The sequence below is a fragment of the Solanum stenotomum genome, chromosome 1 (genome assembly GCF_019186545.1).
Source record: "Solanum stenotomum isolate F172 chromosome 1, ASM1918654v1, whole genome shotgun sequence".
Taxonomy (NCBI): Eukaryota; Viridiplantae; Streptophyta; class Magnoliopsida; order Solanales; family Solanaceae; genus Solanum; species Solanum stenotomum.
In genome coordinates, this window is record NC_064282.1 from 49,128,986 (window position 1) to 49,148,253 (window position 19,268).

General features: G+C 42.0%; 1 pseudogene; it reads right to left on the minus strand.

The window, feature by feature from the left end:
• Positions 1 to 1,554: 1,554 nt before the first annotated feature.
• On the minus strand, positions 1,555 to 17,884 carry LOC125853783 (uncharacterized; annotated as a pseudogene).
• Positions 17,885 to 19,268: the final 1,384 nt, after the last annotated feature.

Below are 19,268 nucleotides of genomic sequence, written 5' to 3' on the forward strand. Positions count from 1 at the left end.
TCTCCTTATAATCTAGCTATGTTGAAGCCATTCTCCGGTGTGAAAGTGTGGTTGCTTTTGAAGAGATTACGCTTTTCTTTCATCCCTTTGACTCCAAAGCATACCCTCTCTTCTACATTTCAAGAGTCATTCTCTTTACCTTTGGCCTTGGTTTTTTCTTACTCTTATAGAACAAGGGCTTGTGATCCTTCTTGGTAATTTTTCCTTTTTGTGTAGTAAAAAAAAAAAAGAGAAAGAAAAGTATAGGAGTGTAAAAAGAATTTAAAAAATTTAGTACCAAGAGAGGTCATCGTTAAATTGGTAGTCACAGAAGGGCATTTGTGAGCCGCCGATGCAAGCGCCACCATCAACCAGAGAACTGGCAAATGATTAGGAAAATCGGATTCACATCGGTGTTTGGACAATGGAGACCTTTATTTCACAAGTGAAATGCCAGTACAAGGTACATGAAGTTACATACCCGATCAGCATTGCACCTACGAAACGCAGGGCAACCATTGTGAAGCGTAGATGCTTCATAGGTGCTTGCTCGACCAAAATTGGTCCAAGTTCATCACAACAATCCACAAATCAATTTCAATGGGTACTGATACGCTCAAATTACACCTCCCTAAAGAAGTATAAGCGATCGTTATCAAGTAAAGAACCCAACTTGTAGGTTGAGGTCGATCCCACGAGGAATATGATTTAGACTTAAACTTAAGTTATGATTATATTCGTTTAGTCAACTTATTTACGAGATAAGTAAGTAAAGGGGGGGGGGAGGTTTGTGTAACAAATAACTGATTGCAGTTTAGCGAATAAGTGAGCAAGATTCGAACTTTAGTTGTTATCAATGAGAGAAAGAAACTAGGGTATATGTGTTCCCCATAATCTTATAACGCGGTAATCCTATCCTAGTGTATCACATGCAAAGTGGTAAGTTATGTATCCCTAAATCCTTGGTCCGACAAATAGAGAATTTCACCCCGCACCTTGGTCCGATTACGTGTGTATACTTTACTAACCCTTACCTTCACCTCATATTAGACATCACATCAAGACTTCTAAACGAAATAATTATCAATGCATGCAACAACACTATTCAAGAATTACTTAGTTACTATTCATACTTTGTTAATAGCTCATGGTTCCCACAACCCTAGTTGTGGATTTAGTTACCCATACTAGAAAGAACACAATTCATATTTTTAGAAGAAGAATTCATGAACTTCCGTAATGAGTAGAAGAAACCCGTAATCTCCAATTGAAATTCAAAGCCTAAATCTTTATAAACCAAAAATAGGAAATCAAATTGCTAATGTTTGCAGGTTAAATCCCAAGAACACACCAAGAACTAAAGTTAAACAATAGTGGCTAACCCCCAAAAATGAGGTTTACATACCCTATTTATAGAAAACATAATCCCAAACAAAAAGGAAATGAAATAAGGAAATAAACTGCTGGACACGGCTTCAATCGACGAGACTGACCTACGAACCGTGGATCGACCTACGGTCCGTAGGTCCCTTCCATAGCTCAGGACTTAGAACTTTTCCACAGAGGTTGGAACCTTCAACTTTCTGATGCAAACGACGGACCTGCAAAATGGACAGTAGGTTGACCTACGGTCCATGGGTCCCCTCTCGTGGCTCCACACTTAGAACTTTTCATCAGGTACTGGAACTGAGACTTTCTGAAACAAATGACGGACATGCAGGACGACCCGTAGGTCGACCTACGGTCCGTCAATGGTCACTGTGGTTCCATACTTGGTCAAGACTTACCTGATGCTCCATCTATGCCACCAACCTATGGAGCGTGACTGGACCTACGGTCCGTAGGTGACTCCTTCAGCAGAAATTCAGCTGTTGTCTCTCTCAACCTCATCCAAGCCTATTTTCTGCAAATATAACACAAAAACATTAATTCTAATACAAAATGGCCCTAGACGTACACAAATCTTAAGTGAAATGTATTAAAAATACCGTAAACTCACGGTATATCAACACCCTCAAATTAAATTCATTGTTTGTCCTCAAGCGACGCACTAAGACTCTAAATGACACTTGTGTAGAAGCATACATTCAAGCTCAAGCAATCACATAACTTTCTATCACAATTCCCTTTTCTAGGGCAAATTGTTTCTCTTAGACTCGACAACCTAACTCATGCGGATCAAAATATGACAAAGATCGACCAATAGGCACATAACATACACTTTTTCACAATCACAAAGGTACCAACTTTCCGATAATGTAACTTGTGTCCTCACTTCAAACGAAATCTTTTTTCACACAAAAGATATGAATTTTAGAGTTTTAGGATTCATTCAACACTCACGCTCAGAAGTGACTTAAAGTACAGTTAGTGCTCAATACCATAAGCTTTCCCTTATTTTCACTTCTTAGACTCTCCAAACTAGTTGCTAGGATCACAATAGGACTTTCTTAGCTTGTAACGTAGGCTCGGGGTCAGATGTGGTACATTTGGGTACTTTTTAGTGACTTTCTGCCCTCCTTGACATTACATTGGCTTTTTACCTCTTCCTTGACCTACTTTTGGTAACTTTTCATCCCATTTTCTTTCCCTTCTCTTTTCAACCCAGGATGCGACTTTTGACTTTGTGATACTTGTTTATCTTTTCTTTTTCACTTTCTTCTTTTTCTTTCACTTTATTTTTCTTTATTTATTTTCACACTTTCACTTATCACATTCTTTTGCCTTTTTCGCACAAAGTCACATCCTCTTTTTTCTTTTTCTCTTTTCAACACTAAACTATTTTCATACCTTTTTTTTTCCATTTGGTTTCCTCTTTCATAGCCACCCTCAACTTATGCATTTTACATTAGTTGAGGTGCACAATGTCCGATATCGGACCATGGGCAAGATCAAGGTAACTTTTGGATTATCCACCCTCAACTTAGGCTTTTGGCCTAAGTCAACGTGCACATGTCCAAGGAAGGACCAGGGCCAAGACAATTGTTTTAAGGGAAGGTGAGTTAGGTGAATAAAAAGAAATGGTCGATTTTAGGCTCAACTATTTGGATCAAAAGGGAATAATGCTACCATTTGGTTAGATCATTTTAGGCTTAAGTGGACTAATTTGAATAATGGTCTATGATCACTTCCCAACTTCTAGCCTTGATTATCCTAGCAGGACCAGCGAGGCAAGTTCTAGATTGACATAAAACTGTCTGAACATTCAACTATCCTCACACACTTGGTACCTTGTTTCATTATCAGATTACCCAGTTCAACTTTTTAGCTTAAGTCATAAGATCAAATTGGTTCTTATCATGTCATACTCAGAGCCAACACATTCAACTCATTCTAGCCTACAGATTTTAGCACATATCACAACTTTTGGACGGGTATTATTTTTGATTCATAATTATGCCATCATGCTTCATTCTTTCTCATGCTTCTACACATACAATCCTAACACATGCCGGTTCAACATAAATTAAAATAGTCTCTTGGGGGAAAAGAATACAAGCAAGAAAACCCTAAGAAAGGATTATGAGTTGGGTTACTCAGACTTCACCCTATCACTCACAATCCATTTACCCCACCCCTAACAAAAAAGAATGCAATTGCCCCCAATGCCCAAAAAGTAAAGAATAAAGGATCGGGTGAAGCAAACCTGTGGCGCATAACGCCGAAGACCTATCAACAAGCGGGTGAGTCCGAATTCCTGGAGCCCGCTGGATCAATAATCGGGTCACCCTTAGTAGTGCTCGCATCAACTGTCTCAGCACCCTCAGTAGTGGTAACATCTACTCTCACCGCACCATTAGTGGTGCTCACACTGTTAGAGGCACCAACACCAACCTCTCCAATCCTTTGCTGCCGCTACTCCTCATCAATGATAGATGCTCTCCGAGCCACCTCACTCTCTTTGCGCTCCCTCTTGTTAACTCTCCCGGCCTCAGTATCATTAGAAGCTTGACTGGAGAGGGGCCATTTCCCAGCCTGACGGGAAAAAGAAAGAGGTAGAATCTCATCCCCGAATAGAGCATCGAACACGTATTATCAACTGGTGCTGTGGGGGCCGACTCAGGCTCAGTCTCTGGTGGATTTAGAAAGGTGTCCAGATCAGCCCGGAGACTAGCTAACTCCATTCAGAAAGCGGAGACAATTGTGGTGGGGGCTGGTCGCTCTAAGACACGCAACTCAAAAACATCAAGTTGCTGGTGAATGGTCTGAACCTTTCAGTCCATCATCTGCTCTATCCACTGTTCAACCTTAGTCGCGGACTCCTCAATCGCACACTGCATCCACGACCTCACAAGCTGAAGCAGGGTAGCCATCTGAGCCTCCAACTTCTGGACTCGAGCTAAGGGCACAATAACAGACCCTGAAAAGGGGTGGCTTTGGAGGAGCTAGGGGCCTGACTGGCGGTCGGAGTGTGGGAAGCCGGGGCATCCTCAGTAGTGGCTGGAGGGGCAGGCTCCTCACCCTGCATTTACTCCACATCAATAACTAAGTCTACTCCCAATGGAGGGACCTCAACCTGTGGCTCTCTGCGTGGTGCTGCTACATTGGCCTCATCTCGGATCAGGCCTATATCCAGGGTCTTGGTCACCTGGATCAACTTGCCGCAACACCAAACTGGCACTCTAGAATCCTTGCACAGCTGAAAAATGAGGCATGGAACGGGGTAAGTGGTGGTGGCCTTGAAGGCCTCTCGTGTATCTCCACAATCAACATGCGGGCAAAATACATCTCAAACCCTACAACTAAGGCTGCAACCATGACTGTGCGGTCTCACGTAAGAATATGTCTGCCTACGTAGGAGACACCCTTTTTTGCAGCAATAGCCAGAAGACTTTGGCCGCAAAAGTGAAAGTGGCCTTCCTGATGCCTACACTCGGGGTGCTGACCCACTCGACGCGCTCTCCGTCTGTCGCCAAGTGACGAGCCAACCAGTGCAATAAAGTCTCCCTCTACTCTGCATTCCTCTGTATTGCCCCGCTCCTCACAATGTCCCATCGATAATCAAACTCGATCGTGTTGATTGCTAGAGTGTGCCCGGGCCATAGAGGAATCGGTGGATAGTAGCCTCCGATATATCAACTGAGATTCCGTGAACTAGCGTAGCCCTGAGTGAGGCTGGGCTGTGGGATTGGCCCATCTGTCAATGGAACCTCAGAAGGTGGCTACGTAGGAAGCATAAAACTACCTCACGATCTCCTCACTGTCAGTCCCTAGGCTATGAGCCATCCACTCGCACCAATGCCTCTGGAAGAGTGCATGGATGTCAGGCATAGTATGAAGGCTGCCTGTGAGAGCCTGACGCTCCTCGATAATCAATTGAGCCATTCTCTATTTATTATTCACCATCTGAGCATCCCTGTATATTTGCCATAGACCACTAACAGACCACCAGTTTGGTTCCTCAGCAGCTGCAGTAGGCTCGGTGTTTGGTGGCACTGGAATGTCCCCCACACTTGTAGCCTCATCAGACGAGGCAGTCCTACCATGTGATCTGGAACCGAATATGGAGCTGGAGCCAGTAATGGACTCAGAGCTGGAAGCAGAACCAGCCGGTGAACCGATGAGTGTATCCTCTTCATCAAACTTGGAGACAGTGACCACGTCGGGAATCACCTGCGTGTTTGATTCCGGGTAGTACGAGGTGCAGTTGGGGATGTCCTCTTAGTAGGTAGGACATAGGCAGGATCCTTCTCCGCATCAGTATCTTTATCAATGAGCCGCAAGGTTAGTGCAACCGACTTTGACTTGCCTTTTGCGGTGTAGACCAGAGCTTTCTTGGGAGCCATGGTACCTGTGGAGGCTTAGTTAGTACCAAAATACACCAATGACACACTCAAATTTTTTTTAGACTAACAAACAAACCAAAACTAAAACTATAATTTTTTTGTACAGTAGCTTCAGTGGCCACCTACGGTCCATGGGTCCCCTTCGTAGGTCAGAGGTCCCAAAAAGTTGGGTTCTGATAGGAACCACAGATGTGCAGAATGGTCCGTAGGTTGACCCACTGACCGTAGTTCACCTCCGTGGTTTCACACTTAGTGGATTCTCCGTGTGCAACAGACCCACAGACCTGATCTACGGTCCGTAGGTTGACCTACGGTTTATGGACGGGGTCTTGTGGGTCGGGTCTGTACCAGGTATCAGACATGCCTCATTTGCAAACCAATTTTTAACCATTTCAACAATCAACCTAAGTCTAATCATGCATTTCAACACAATTTATGATAGTTTGTCATTCCTAGGGTTTCAATTACTCATTATTGAACTTTTGTGGCATACAACACTAGGAACCCTAAGTCGAAACTACCATTTAGACTATTTACTTAGATTTATTTGATTACTATGATAGCATAATCACATTTTATCATCCCGAGGGTGTTTCTAACTATAGTTTATCATGCAATTTCATACAAAAACAACCCAAGGTCAGGATTCACTTCATGACTATATATATTGAACAATGAATATCAAAATTCAGAGTTAAGTTGAAATCGTTTGCCCTGCAAGTAATTGGATTGGGTGATTGGGAGATGCTAAAACTCTTTATACCTTTTTGACGCCGAACCCGGACCTTAAACTCTTTTTGTGATGGAGAATGGGAGTGATCAGAATTTGGGGGATGGAGGAATGGAAATTTGGGATAAGGAAAGATGATTATGGGAAAATAGAGTGATTTGGGGGGATTTATGAGAGAGTTTGGGACTTTGAGGTGTTAGAAACGGTTAGGAGGGAATATGGGAAGTGGGGGATGAATATAAAAAAATGAAGAGTTTTATTAAAAAGGGGTCCGAGTCGGGTCGACTGAACCCTAGGTTTGGACCCACGACACCCCATCTACAGGCCGTGGGTCGACCTACGGACCGTAGGTGACTATCATACTTAGAAAAATTTAGGACTTACCTGGGGTCTACAGACACCGTTCACGGTCCGTGGATGGACCCACAGACCGTCGATGGGGTCTATAGACCTTTGGACAGACCTATTTCTGCAGATTTTGCTTTTCATCCCTGCACATGTAGAAACCGTTAGGCCTTTCTTTTTACATTTTCTGGACACTTTTTAGACACAGACCCTATGTTATATCTAGCCAAACACTAAAACAAAAATAAATTTACCAATCTAAAAATTACAGAAAATCAACTAAGCAAAGAAAACTCCTAAACTGAAAAGAAAAAACTATAGTTGGCTAGATTGTACATCTTAGGTTTCCTCCGAAGAAGCGCTTGATTTAACGTCGTAGCACGACGCATGCCTCTTGATTACTCAGACTTCATCAAGATAGTAGGCCTCAACCAACTCTTGCACATTCTCCTCTTTTCCTATGTAGACCTTGATCCTTTGCCCGTTTACCTTGAACCTTGTTCCCTCATTGTTCTCGAGCTCGATTGCTCCATGTTGGAACAATTGAGTGACTATGAATGGCCCGGTCCACTTGGACTTGAGCTTGCCAGGAAATAAGCGCAACCTAGAGTTGAATAAAAGCACCAATTCACCCACAACAAATTCACGCTTTTAGATCTTTTGATCATGATAATTCTTTATCTTCTCTTTGTACAAGGTTGAGCTATCATAAGATCTTAGGTGAAACTCATCAAGCTCATTCAGGTCACTTACTCTCTAACTCGATGCGGTGCCCCAATCCAAATTCAACTTCTTTAGCGCCCACATGGCCTTATTCTCTAACTCTACCGACAAATGGCAAGACTTCCCATATACAATTTGGTAGGGGGACATACCTATGGGAGTCTTAAATGCGGTGCGATAGTCCCATAGAGCATCATTAAGCCTCCTTGACCAATCGGTTCTATTTGCATTCACAGTCTTAGCAAGAATTTGCTTGATTTCTATGTTGGACACTTCAACTTGCCCACTAGACTACAGATTGTAAGGAGTGGCAACATTGTGGCAGACACCATATTTCTTAAGTAGCACCTTGAACAACTTATTACAGAAGTGGGAACCTCCATCGCTGATAATCGCCCTAGGAGTACCAAATCTGGAGAAAAAAATTCTCTTTTAGGAATGCGGTGACACTTTTACCTTCAATGTTGGAAAGCGCAATTGCTTCCATCCACTTCGACACATAATCAACCACAACAAGAATATACATCATCCCATTTGAACTCACAAATGGACCCATAAAATCAATGCCCCAAACATCAAACAACTCAATTACTAAGATCGGATTCATAGGTAGTTCTTGCCTCTTTGAAATTCCTCATTCTCTTTGGCAATGATCATAAGACTTGGCGAAATCATGAGCATCTTGGTGGATGGTAGGCCAATAATACTCAGACTACAAAATCTTATGCGCAGTCCGAATAAGCCCACCAACAGGTGACGAATGACACACCTCTAGTATACTCATCATCTCAACCTCGGGCACACATCGACAAATAATCCCATCTGCACAAATACAGAACAAACAAGGCTCATCCCAGAAGAACTGTTTCACATCATGTATAAACTTTTTCCTTTGGTGAAAAGACAAATCCGATGGAACCAGATCACTTGCCAAGTAGTTAGCAAAGTCTGCGAACCAAGGAATAAGATCATGAGAAGCTGTCAATACCTGTTCATCTGGAAACGCATCATTAATTTCAGCTCCATCTCCTAGCTTGAGCATCACTTCTTCCTCTAATCTAAACAAATGATCGGCAACTTGATTCTGTCCCCTTTCTGTCTTTCACCTTAAAATCGAAATCTTGCACCAATAATATCCATCTAATCAACCTTGGTTTTGCATCCTTCTTAGCCATCAAATACCTCAATGCAGAATGATCAGTATGTACTATGACCTTAGTACCAAGCAAGTAGGATCCAAATTTATCGAATGCTAAAACCACATGAAGGAGTTCCTGTTCAGTCACTATACAGTTCTTTGAGCCACATTTAGAGCTTTGCTTTCATACTAAATAGGATGAAGAATCTTCTCTCGCCTCTATCCCAATACCACACCAAACGCCACTCCACTTGCATCACACATTACTTCAAACGGTTTCCCCAAATCCGGTGAAATAATGATAGGTGCGGAAACTAATTTTTCCTTCAACTCTCCAAATGCTCTCAGACAAGCATCATCAAACTCAAACTTACACTCTTTTTCGATCAATTTTCACAATGGGTGTGCAATCTTGGAGTAATCCTTAATGAACCTCCTATAGAAACCTGCATGTCCAAGAAAGCTTCTAACACCTTTAACAGAGATAGGTGGTGGAAGTTTTTCTATTACCTCGACTTTTGCTCTATCAATGTCAATACCCTTCTTAGAAATCTGATGACCCAAAAATATCCCTTCTTTCATCATGAAGTGGCACTTTTTCCAATTGAGCACAAAATTGCACTCTTTACACCATTTTAGTACCTCGGCCAAATGATTCAAACAACCATCAAATGAGTCACCTACCACAGAGAAATAATCCATAAATACCTTAATAGTGTCCTTCGCCATATCAGAAAATAACGACATCATGCAACGCTGGAAGGTCGCTGGAGCATTACACAACCCAAATGGCATCCGTTTGAAGGTGAAAGTCCCATAAGGGCAAGTGAATGTGGTCTTCCAGATCTATGAAAATTTGATTGTAGCTCGAATAACTATCAAGAAAGCAATACCAACCCTTACCAGCGAGGCTTAAATTAAACCCTAACCACTAGGTGAAATCACCATTAAAATACATCTAACCTATCAACAAGCAAGACCCAACAACAATATCAACACATATTTGTTAAATCACGCCCCAAGAATGGGGGGTTTTAGCCACACATCAAGAAATAACAAAATACACCTAAAATGATACTAAAATCAAATGGGTATAAGAAATTAAACTTTGATTTAAGCAAAGGAAGAAGAATGGAGAAGACCCACTTCCAACTTGGGGAAGATGAAATCCTTCTCTCTTCTAGTCTCCCACAAAACCCTCTCCAAACTTGAGAGAAAATATCCAAAAAAGTACTATTCTATTATGAAAATAATAATAATGATTCAGAACTTATAAAATTAATAAAGATTTTAGTATTTATAGCCATCAGAAATTAGTGCAGATGGATAATTCGGCGAGGTCACTCGAGTTCGCCGAATGAGTCGACGACTCGCCCTTCTTCTTTCTCATCGCTGTTTAGATCTTGCCTTCAGCATCTTCACGTTGTGGATCATTGGGAGGTACAGTAATGCTTCACGGAACTATTCGGCGAAGCGCCGACTGCTCCTTTTATCACCTTTTTGATCCTCTTCCTTCAGGGCTTCGCATACTGGAACAAATGGCGGAGTCTGTCCTTTCGGCGAATCGCCAAAGATGCTTGGCGATGCTCAGGCTTCAACTTCTTTGTTCTTTTCAGCCTTTTTGTTCCTTTTTGCGCCTAAGTGTCCATGCTTCCACTAAAACTTCAAATACCTAAAACTTAAGAGTTTTCATCAGATATTGCGACAAAATAAGGATTCGAAGACACTATTTCTATCAAAATAAACCCCTAAATGAGTCTAAATTGTGGACTCATCAACATCCCCAACTTACACTTTTGATTGTCCTCAAGCAAACTTAAGTTCAGCCGATCAAAAAGGGTGTCTCAAAATGTGCTACACAAGACTCAATAATGAATGCACACAACAAGACTCAATTTACTTATGCAAGGATCAATTGTGTACTCAAAGATTCAGGTTGTGACACACCATTACCAAACATTCTCATGATAGCAATACTTGCTACTTGTGCAAGTTCAAACTCAACAAAAAGTCTCTAAATGCCCTCACATAAAGAATGATTCCATATTCACACACAGAGGTTAATCAATTCAAGATCATGAATCAGATGCAACGCTCGCACTAAAAAAAGAAGAACACAATGATTGTTTTCACCCATAAGTTTGCCCTTATTTTCCAATCGACTTTCGATTCGGCTTACTCAAGATCAAAAAGGTCTTTTTAAGGCTTGTAATGGGGATGAGTGCAAAGGTATGGTCATTTAGGCTCATTGACTTTTCCTCGTGAGATGTGGTATTCTCAAGGCATTCTCTTCCTCTCCTTTATCAATTCTTTTTCTAGTACTTCTAAATCACCTTTTTATTCACCTCCATGGATTTCTTGAAACTCGATTCCCTTCGTACTTTATTCCATATTTTTCTTTGAATTGAAGGGGTTCCATTTTTATGCAATGCCATGGGTTAAGGGGGACTTTTCTTACACTTCTTGACCTCTCATTTTCCTTTTCACGCCTAAGTTGGCTATTCGCTTAAACCACAAATCAAGAGGATTATAGGTAGTGGGTCAAGTAAGGTCTAGGGTTCATCAAGGTTCTCCCAAAGAAAGATAAGGCTCAAAGGGTGTTCAAAAAAGTTTCACACGCTCACGGGTAGGCCACAAAAGAGGTATATGTCAAATTTGTCTCACACTCTTTAAAGTTGCCTAAGATCATCTCAAGAGGACACCTTTCTAAATCAATCAGATTAACAGGGCAAATTCTAGGTTTATTGATGCAAGTTTCAAAGAAAGCTAATCACACAAGACATCAGCACTTAACTCAAACAAGACTACACACTTTCGCTAGTGTGCAACCGTCATTACAAGAGAATCAGTTCGATAAGTGGCTAAGCAGAACGAGATGCAAAGAGTTCACATATTGTCTATGCAACTTTATTTGGCCTCATCGCAGCCGTACATTCATGTTCATTCAATTGAGAGAACTATTCAAGTCATCGATATTGATCGAAACTGAGGCTAAATTTTTTGCAAAAGAATAGCCACATTCAACTCATGAGGCGTGGCGAAAAATGTGTGAAAAATTCAATTTTTTAGAAGGGTCAAAATCATTTGCAATTAAACCCAAAAGAGAGCCATAAGCTAAAACATCCACAAAAAGGCAGTTTTAAAAACACAATTAAAAACAGATAACCCAAATGTACACCAAAACACAAGTATCCGAAACAAACTAAACAAGGTGGGCTTCACCCCACCACAAATAAGAGCGTTTGTCCTCAAATGCAAATAATAGTACAAAAAGTCAAGAGTATAATAGGACAGAGAAGGAGGGGGGTGAAGAAAGGTCCTGTCTATGAAGTCTCTCTCTGTCGGGGTCTAAGTGTCTGATGAAATAGTCTGTGTATGGGCATCAGTGCCCGGCACAGCCTCAGACTGAATAGCAATGCCAGATCTGCGAAGAGCTACTGTGGACGTCTCAGTCGGCAATGTCTGGATAACTAGCTGCACAACTTTCTCTATAAGATCTGGCAAATATCTGAATATACCCTCATCTATACTCTCTTGTGTCTCCTCAGCATGCACTGATATCAACTCCTCATCGGTCTCTGCATCCAACTCTGCATGTACTGCGCCATCCCCCTGCATATCTCCGGTGGTCCTAGGAACATCTTCATCGTCTACCCTCTCTATCAGTGAAGTGAAATCAGCAAACTTGAGATAGTCCACGTCTCATCTCAAACTCGCAATCTCGTCTTTTAAAGACGTCATCTCAGAGTCTTCCCCTTGTTTGCTCTCGCAAGCAATGACTCTCACTGTCAAGAAATCAACAACTGACTAAAGTGGGCTGAGTACTGCTAGTATGGCCCTGTCGATGATCCCCGGAACAGACCTCTCCAGTCGAGTAGCTCTCATATGAGCTGAATAGGCCAACTGCTCCATCTTTAGCATCATGGCTTGAGTTATCCTGGCTAGCTGAGAGGATGAGGAAGCACCTGGAACCTGTGATGAAGAAGAAGAGGGAGCTGGGATACCTGAGGTCTCAGAGGGCGGGGTAGGCGAGGGTGTCTCTGCTGATAATGAGTCAACATTGACCTCTGGAGAAGTATCTGCTGGGGCTGCTCTTCTCCTGTCATCCTCCTCTCGTGTAAATTCTGCCTCTATACGCCGGATATCAGTGGAGGAAGATGGAGTGACCTCTATATCTCTAGCAGGATCTCAGGGTACTCCAGCACGCCGGCATAACTCAGTAATCAAAACAGGAAATGGCAGGGATGTCTGTGTCTATTTGGCTCTCAAAGCCATCTCTTATGAAACTAGCAGTCCCAGGTCGATTCATCTCCTGGCCATGATAGAACCAAGGCAAGCCTCCTTAGGATGACGCATGATGGACTCGTTCTGGGATGGCATGATAGTGCTGTTGATGAAGCCAAACCAGTACCAAGAGGCAATGTTCATATCCCTCTTGTCAATAGGAGTTCCTGCATCCATCCACCTTGGGGTGATGTAAAAAATCATCGGAGCTAACAAACCCTTCAGATCATCTAGGGATGGAATAATAGGCAAACCCTGGTAGGGTAGTACCGAGTGCAGCGGTCGACCTAATACAACATTAATATGCTCGCTGTGACACTCCACCTCCTTGCCTCTAACCAGAACCGACTTCACTGATCGGAACTCACTAGCCTTTTTCTTATTTTTCGAGACCAACTCCTCATAGGCTAAGTAGAATTCCTAGACCCACGAAGGAATGTAAGAGCCCCGCGACCTGGTGAACTGTTCGAACTCATGATATTTGAGCGTGTCAAGCACCTCAGCATGCTTACCTTCCAAATTCTCTACAGATAGTTACTTTTCTTCTAGAATGGTTCGTAAACCATCGCTTTTTTGTCTGTTCAGCAACCTGGGTGGAGGTGGAGCTACAGGGAGTGCAGGAGCCGCCGGAGGTGGTGCTGGAGTTGGCACTGATTTGGTAGTCGGGGAAGTGGCAACTGAAGGGGTTCCGGTAGCTGTGGGCTAATTTCTAGCCTTAAGTTCCTCCCTTCGATTTATCAAAGGTTGCTCATCCTCCGGCTTAGAAAAAGTTGGTTCAACATTTGTTCCCTTCCTAGTGATATGCATTTTTCATTTGCCCTTATCTCCCGGTTGGAGGTCGTCCCTTTTTCTTTTTGGAGGGTTTGATCCTCCTTCATTTATTGTAATGCCTTTAGCCTTTTTCTGTGGTTGCTTGGTTAAATTGGTGCATACCATATCTGCAGAAGATCAAGATATTAGGCAAAACTCAACACAACTATAGAGCATCTGACTGTAGAAGGACTCGCCGATCCCGTCGGCGAGTTGCCAACTTCTTTAGGTGATGACAAAGTTGTCCACCAAAAGATATAATGAAAGAGGGTAAAGGGGGGAATGCAAAGGGCGGTCTGAAGTCCTATTGACGAGTCGCTGACCACCTTCGGCGACCATGGATGTGTCCGCCGAAGGTTACAGATCTCTCAGCACTATGGACATGAGTGAAGGCCGATCTAAGACCAGTAGGCGAACCGCCAAATCGTTTGGCCAGTGTGACCCAGCTCGCCGAATGATTTAACGTGCCTATTTTTCAACCCACTTCTTAGAATCGACCTTACAAACCCTGGAAACGAAATCAAAGCATGCATGCATGAAATTCACATAAGACCCACTCCTTAGGCTATCAGTCTAGTGGTCTTGGTTTCGCAACCTCCTTCTCGGGCAAGCCGAAAACACATGGGTGGTTTTGTAGTTGCAACTACAAAACCATTAAATTAAACCACAACCACTAGGTGAAATCACCATTAAAATACATCTAACCTATCAGGAAGCAAGACCCAACAACAATAACAACACATATTTGCTAAATCACACCCCAAGAATGGGGGTTTTTAGCCACACATAAGAAATTACAAAATACACCTAAATTGATACTAAAATCAAATGGGTATAAGAAATTAAACCTTGATTTTAGAAAAGGAAGAAGAATGGAGAAGGCCCACTTCCAACTTGGGGAAGATGAAATCCTTTTCTCTTTAAGTCTCCCACAAAACCCTCTCCAAACTTGAGAGAAAATATTTATGAAAATAATAATAATGATTCGGAACTTATAAAATTAATAAAGAGTTTAGTATTTATAGCCATCAGAAATTAGTTATGGCGGATAATTCGGCGTGGTCAGTTGAGTTCGCTGAATGATTCGGCGACTCGCCTTTCTTCTGTCTCATCGCTGTTTAGTGTTTGCCTTCAGCATCTTCACGTTATGGATCATTGGGAGGTATAGTAATGCTTCACGGAACTATTCGGTGAAGTGCCGACTGCTCCTTTCATCGCCTTTTTGATCCTCTTCCTTCAGGGCTTCGCATATTGGAGCAAAGGGCGGAGTCTGTGCTTTCGGCGAATCACCAAAGATGCTTGGCGATGCTCAGGCTTCAACTTCTTCGTTCTTTTCAGCCTTTTTGTTCCTTTTTGCGCCTAAGTGTCCATGTTTCCACTAAAACTTCAAATACCTGAAACTTAAGAGTTTTCAGCAGATATTGCGACAAAATAAGTATTCGAGGACACTATTTCTATCAAAATAAAGCCCTAAATGAGTCCAAATTGTGGATTCATTAGCGGTCCAACATCTGATCAATGAACGACATACGGAAGTGGTCCTTTTCTGTCCAAGCATTCAATTTCCGGTAGTCCATGCATACTCTCCATCCAACTTATTTCTCGCATTAGGCACCACCGTCATCCCACCTTTCTTGGGCACACACTGAACAGGACAAACCCAACTACTATCTGTAATGGGATAAATGACTCTAGCATCTAACCACTTGATGATCTCCTTTTTCACTACTTCTTGCATAGAGATTTAATCATCTTTGGTGCTCAATACTAGGCATGTGATCCGGTATGAGTTGGATTTTATGAGAACAAATATCAAGAGGAATTCCAATAGTGTTTGCAATAGTCAACCCAATAACCCTCTTGAACCTCTTCAACACAGAAACCTAAGCCTTAACTTGTTCCGTATTCAAATCGGCCACAATGATGATCGGTAAAGTACCATCTCTCCCAAAAAATACATACCTCAAATACGATGGTAGAGCATTAAGCTCTAATTTTAGAGCCTCTTCAACAATTGATATTGCGGGTGGAGAGTCTCGATTCTCCATATCTAACTCCAATTTCTTCAGTTTGGAACGAAATTCGAACCTATCAAGTGCAGCAACCAACTCATTATAGTCTTTAATACCATCACCCTCAAAATTCATCATAACAGCTGCAAGTGGATCAACACCCAACCGCTCTTTAATAGACATATTAGAACCTTGAACCACCATATGATTCACCACAAAAACTGACTTGAGATCACTTTCCTGCTTCATGGACCTATAGATATTGAAAGTTACCTCTTCATTATTCAATCGGAACTTCATATGCCCTTTTTCCATATCGACCAAGGCGCGCCCAGTAGCAAGGAGTGGTCTCCCTAGGATGATAGGGACTTCAAAATCAACCTCACAATCAAGTATCACAAAATTCACCGGAAAAATAAATGACTCCACTTTCACAAGCACATCTTGGAGAACACCAATGGGCCTCTTCACAGTTCCATCGGCCATGAGTGATTAATCGCATTGCAGTCGGTTTTGGATCCCCCAAACCCAACTTCTTGTTAATAGACAATGTCATTAGATTAATGCTAGCACCCAAATCACATAACGCCTTAGCAAAATGCAGCAACCCGATGGTACATGGAATAGTGAAGGTACCAGGATCCTCTTTCTTCTGCACAAGTGACCTTGTAGCAATAGCACTACAATGTTGCAACTTATTATCATCTTCAGAACTCACGGACCTCTTCTTAGTCACCAAATATTTCATGAACTACGCATACCTAGACATTTGCTCCAAAGCTTCTATCAACGAACATTGATGGAAAACTGTTTCAACATAGTAAAAAACCTGCAGTATTTCCCTTCTTCATTCTTCTTCACCAACCTCTGTGGGAATGGAGGTAGAGGCCTAGGCGTGGGGACAACTTTTTGGGTTATCTCTACTTCCTTCTCTGTAGCATTCTTGGACTCTCCAGTAACCTCAATCTCATCATCATCTTTACCTACCTCAATTTCTACCTCAAATGGCATAGGTGGATCAATGGTTTGCTTACCCTCTCGAGTAGTGACTGCCATACAATGCCCATCATTTTTTGGATTTTTGATGGTGCTGCTTGGAAGTGTGCTAGGCTGACGTGGATTGACTGTAGTGGACAACTGATTCATCTGCTTCTCAAGTTGGTTGATCGACACTGTATGGGCATCAACTTTTTGACTGATTCCAGACAAGTCATTTCGTATCTCCTTTACATTCTCATCAGTCGAATCAAACCTCTTCATCATATTCTGCATTATATTCTCAATCCGTGACATACTACCCCCATCTTCCCTATTGCCAGATTCCCGATTTTATGGAGGGACATAAGGCCCAGCTCTATCATTCCTATTGCCATAGTTGTTCCGATTGTGGTTATTGTAGTTCCCATCCCGGACATATTGGCCCTGTCGATTGTAATTACCATAGTTCTGACCTTGGTTTCCTTGACTTTGGCACCAATTATCCAAATTGGAACCTTGGGCGTTGGCTCGGAAACCCCCCGTCTGGTCATTCACCAAGTAAGCATCCTCCTTATAGTAACATTCCTCTTCCGGGTGGTGGTGGAGTCCTAGCCAAATAGTCCACCGCATTTACCTTTTTTGCACCTCCACTAACATGTTTCAGCACCAACCCAACTTTTGTCCTCATCTGAGCTATCTCCTCACGAATGTCAACGACAGATTGACTAGTTGCAAATTGAACTGCAAAAGTACTTCTTCCAGTGTCTGACTTTTGGGTGCTGCATGCTTTATTATTTCAGGAAATCTTCTCTAGTTTCTTAGCGATCTCCCCAAAAGTTCACTCATCATATGATCCTCCTACAATAGTATCAAGTACAACCTTACCATTGTCATCTTGACCTCTGTAGAAAAACTGCTTTAGTGACTCATCATCAATGCGGTAGTTCGTAACACTTTTAATGAATGCAGTGAACTTGTCCCACGAACTACTTTCAGACTCCCCAGGTAGTGCCACAAAGTTATTGAGTTTATCTTTGTGGTTCAACTTCTTGACAATGGGAAGCACTTGGCCATGAACACCCTGTGCAATTGGTCCCATGTATGAATTGAGTTGTACGGAAGCTCAGAAAACCATACAACAACATCACCAGTCAATGATAGAAGGAATACGGTCAACCCTATAACGTTCATATCCAACTCCGGTTGCCCCACACAACTCTTACAAACACTCCTCAACTTGGCCATGCGCCCATACAAATCTTATGAAGCCATACTGGAAAATAAACCCCTCGCTATAAGCATCTGCATCAAACTGCTAGTCCCCACAAATGTATGCCCTGAAGGTAGAAGAGGGAGAACAATGGGTTCTTCAGATTTGACAGTGTTGAATTTGACCTTGTAAATCACCAGTCTTGGTTTGGGTGGAGCCTGCACCCTCAATGCATCTCCAAGTAGATTATCACCCTGAACCTAAAAATTCTCATTATTCACTTGGTCCTCAGGTTCCTCTATGACTGGATTATCATAGACCCCTTGATTATTCATCCTTCTCAAAGTTTTGCTCAACTCTAGATTGTAGGAGGTAAGTGGTTCGCCTCGCCTCCGTGTACTTGGCATACACTAGAGTAGAAACCTGAAGAAAACAAAAACAAAAGAAAATGTAAAATTAGGAAGTAATTGATTAAAGTTCAATAATGTAGTTAAACTTAATCTAAAAGCCTTATTCTCCGCCAGAGGCGCCAAAAATTGATATGCTCAAATTACACCTCCCTAAAGAAGTATAAGCGATCATTATCAAGTAAAGAACCCAACTTGTAGGTTGGGGTCGATCCTATGAGGAATATGGTTTAGACTTAAACTTAACTTACGATTATATTCGTTTAGTCANGGGGGGGGGGGAAGAGGGGTTTGTGTAACAAATAATTGATTGTAGTTTAGAGAACAAGTGAGCAAGATTCAAACTTTAGTTGTTATCAATGAGAGAAAGAAACTAGGGTGTATGTGTTCCCCATAAGCTCTTAACACGGTAATCCTACTAATAGTAATCCTATCCTAGTGTATCACATGCAAAGTGGTAATTTATGTATCCCTAAATCCTTGGTCCGGGAAATAGAGAATTTCACCCCGCACCTTAGTTCGGCTACGTGTGTATAATTTACTAACCCTTACCTTTACCTCAGATTAGACATCACATTAATGTATGACTTAGTTTTCACCCTCACACCAAATGCCATTAGACTATTAGATAGTATCACACTAAATCTATGTTGATAATTCTTTTCTTATTAACTACCTCTTTGGTCTGACAAGTAGCAACAAGGCGAGTTCTAACGTTGGCCACCGTTAAAAAAACTTCTAAATGAAAGATTTATCAATGCATGCAACAACACTATTAAAGAATTACTTAGTTACTATTCATACTTTGTTAATCGCTCATGGTTCCCACAACCCTAGTTGTGGATTTAGTTACCCAAACTAGCAAG